The sequence below is a fragment of the Xenopus laevis genome, chromosome 1S (genome assembly GCF_017654675.1).
Source record: "Xenopus laevis strain J_2021 chromosome 1S, Xenopus_laevis_v10.1, whole genome shotgun sequence".
Lineage (NCBI taxonomy): Eukaryota > Metazoa > Chordata > Amphibia > Anura > Pipidae > Xenopus > Xenopus laevis.
This window is the reverse complement of record NC_054372.1, coordinates 4,363,364-4,367,443: the sequence shown is the minus strand read 5'-3', so window position 1 is coordinate 4,367,443 and position 4,080 is coordinate 4,363,364.

Genomic DNA, 4,080 nt, shown 5'->3' with positions numbered 1-4,080 from the left:
AGTTGCAGTCGCCCAGCAGTTGCAGTTCTTCCATTGTCCACAAGGTGGAGGTACAGGGCAAAGAGTGAGCAGCTTGTTGCAGTGACAGGATTTCCAGGGTGCAGGTTGGGAGGGGGAGGGAAGGGAACACAGAGGGGTCTATTTGACTTATAGCTGAACAGATAAATACAAACTATGAGGGATTTCTGGCGAGGGGAATGAGATCCAGGCCACAGTGACAGTAGTAAAGGGAGATACTGGGGGAGAGTCTCGTTCCCTCGCTGGGTGCAACACTCTCTGCAGTCAGACTCATCAGCTGCAAAAGTTCGAATCATAAAAGTTTTGTAAAGAGGCTGCAGCCTGGGACTTGGCATTTGGGGGGTGGGTGCTGGGCTGGACACGCTCGGTGGCACTTCATATGGGTCAGTCATTTAAGAATTTGATTGTCGACAGAGGGTCAAATGCTCACTGTTCTCTGTAAATCTGCTCACTGCTTTCTAAATCTGCTCACTGCACTCTAGACTTGCTCTCTGCACTCTAAATCTACCCACTGCTTTCTAAATACCTCCTCACCTTTTTGTACCTGTATTGATTGTGATGTATGTAACTCCATATGTTCTATGCATAGAATTCATGTGATTTAGTTGTATAATCACATTTACTTTATAGTGCTACACAATATATTGGTGCTATATAAATACATGTTAATAATAATAATAATAATAAATCTGCTCACTGCACTCTAAACCTGCTCATTGCTTTCTAAATCTGCTCACTGCACTCTAAACTTGCTCACTGCACTCTATACCTGCTCACTGCACTCTAAACCTGCTCACTGCACTGTAAACCTGCTCACTGCACTCTAAACTTGCTCTCTGCACTCTATTCCTGCTCACTGCACTCTAAACTTGCTCTCTGCACTCTAAACCAGCTCACTGCACTCTATACCTGCTCACTGCACTCTAAACTTGCTCTCTGCACTCTAAACCAGCTCACTGCACTCTATACCTGCTCACTGCACTCTAAACTTGCTCACTGCACTCTGAACCTGATCACTGCACTCTAAAGGGGAATGTAGTTTGCAAAGACTCTTGTGAATAGACAGACAGTGTGAATAGACAGACTGACATTTAGTGAGCGCAATGTGCAGCGCAGGGGAATGAGCAGCCGCAGGTCCCAGAGATCTGAGCTGGAGTAGAGTGCAGTGAGTGGCAAGTTTAGAGCGCAGTGTGCAGGTTAAGAGTGTCCTAAGCAAGTAAAGAATGGAATGTGCAGGTTTAGAGTGCAGTGAGGAGAATAAGAGTGCATTGTTTAAAGGGCACTGCGCAGAATTCAAGTGTAACATGCAGCTTTAGGGGCGCAGAATAACAATTACATAACCAATTTGGGTTAAAGAAAAGGACCAAAGTCCATAAAGATCAACCCCTTTAAATGAACCCCAGTGCCTGTAACTACACTCACTCACTCACAACTGCACACTAATATATCTTATATACTAATATCTATATACAGATTGTAGCCTTGGATATTCTGCTTGCTACTGAGTAGCTTCAGACTGCAGTGTATAGGTTTAGAGTGCAGTGTATAGGTTTAGAGTGCGGTGTATAGGTTTAGAGTGCAAACCTATACATTGCACTCTAAACTTATACAATGCACTCTAAACCTATACACTGCACTCTTAACCTATATATTGCACTCTAAACCTATACACTGCACTCTAAACCTATACACTGCACTCTAAACCTATACACTGCACTCTAAACCTATACACCGCACTCTAAACCTATACACTGCACTCTAAACCTATACACAGCACTCTAAACCTATACACCACACTCTAAACCTATACACTGCACTCTAAACCTATACACCGCACTCTAAACCTATACACTGCACTCTAAACCTATACACTGCACTCTAAACCTATACATTGCACTCTAAACTTATACAATGCACTCTAAACCTATACACCGCACTCTAAACCTATACACTGCACTCTAAACCTATACATTGCACTCTAAACTTATACAATGCACTCTAAACCTGTACACTGCACTCTAAACCTATACACCGCACTCTAAACCTATACACTGCACTCTAAACCTATACACTGCACTCTAAACCTATACACTGCACTCTAAACCTATACACTGCACTCTAAACTTATACAATGCACTCTAAACCTATACACTGCACTCTAAACCTATACACTGCACTCTAAACTTATACAATGCACTCTAAACCTATACACTGCACTCTAAACCTATACACCGCACTCTATACCTATACACTGCACTCTAAACCTATACACTGCACTCTAAACCTATACACTGCACTCTAAACCTATACACTGCACTCTAAACTTATACAATGCACTCTAAACCTATACACTGCACTCTAAACCTATACACTGCACTCTAAACCTATACACCGCACTCTAAACCTATACACTGCACTCTAAACCTATACACTGCACTCTAAACCTATACACTGCAGTCTAAACCTATACACTGCAGTCTGAAGCTACTCAGTAGCAGAATATCCAAGGCTACAATCTGTATATAGATATTAGTATATAAGATATATTAGTGTGCAGTTGTGAGTGAGTGAGTGTAGTTACAGGCACTGGGGTTCATTTAAAGGGGTTGATCTTTATGGACTTTGGTCCTTTTCTTTAACCCAAATTGGTTATGTAATTGTTATTCTGCGCCCCTAAAGCTGCATGTTACACTTGAATTCTGCGAAGTGCCCTTTAAACAATGCACTCTTATTCTCCTCACTGCACTCTAAACCTGCACATTCCATTCTTTACTTGCTTAGGACACTCTTAACCTGCACACTGCGCTCTAAACTTGCCACTCACTGCACTCTACTCCAGCTCAGATCTCTGGGACCTGCGGCTGCTCATTCCCCTGCGCTGCACATTGCGCTCACTAAATGTCAGTCTGTCTATTCACACTGTCTGTCTATTCACAAGCTGCTGCACTCTAATGAACTCTCAACCTACAGTGCCCTGAGCTCTTCCCTCCCCACTCCCCAAGCTGCACGTTGTACTGGGAGCTCATATTAACCTGTTCAGTACCAGTGCCCTCTCCTCGAGCCCATGGGGGGTATCAGGGACATGGGGGGTATTAGGGGGTCAGTCTGTAGAGAATAACAAGTGCCCATAGCGCACAGTGTGGCATAAAGAGCCAGGGGTCCCCACTTATATGGGGGTGCTCAATATATGGGGGCAAAATAGATTCTCTGCTTTCAGCCTAACTCAGGATTTTCAGAGATTTACCAGTAGGTCAGTGATTTGTAACTTGGACAAAAGCTCCATAAACTTCACTGAAATCATCTCTTGTGACTTCTGTTTGTCACTGTTTATTTTATACTGGGGAGTCTATAGCTGAGGCAGGTGGTGGTTTTGTATAGTGTTACTGTGTATAGAGCTGCTCTAGCTGTGGATATAGGTACTTATATATATAAGTGGGTAGGTATAAGTATATGCAGGTAGGTGTATATATATATATATATATATATATATATATATATATATATATATATATATATATATATATATATATATATAGAGGCATGTGGTTAGGTAGGTATTAGTATATAGATATCAGTAGGTAGGTATAAGTATATACAGGTATATAGATAGATATAAAGGGGTAGGTATAAGTATATGCAGGTAGGTGTATATATATATATATATATATATATATATATATATATATATATATATAGGGATGTGGGTAGGTATAAGTATATAGATATATAGATATATATAAGTGGGTAGGTACAAGTATATACAGGTAGGTATATATAAGTAGGTAGGTATTAGTATATAGATATATAGATATATATAGGGATGTGGGTAGAGTATATACAGGTATATAAATACATATAAGTGTGTAGGTATAAGTATCTGGGCAGGTAGATGAGAATTGTCGCACAGACAATGTCGCTGGATCAGTTCCAAAAGTCGCAGACTCCGGCGGCCGCTCAGCCTCTCCCCCCGCCCCCCAGTACCTGGACTGGTGCCGCTCAGCTGCCTCCCCTCCTCTATATAAAGAGCCCGAGTGTCGGAGTCGCACTCACTGCTGCGTCTTC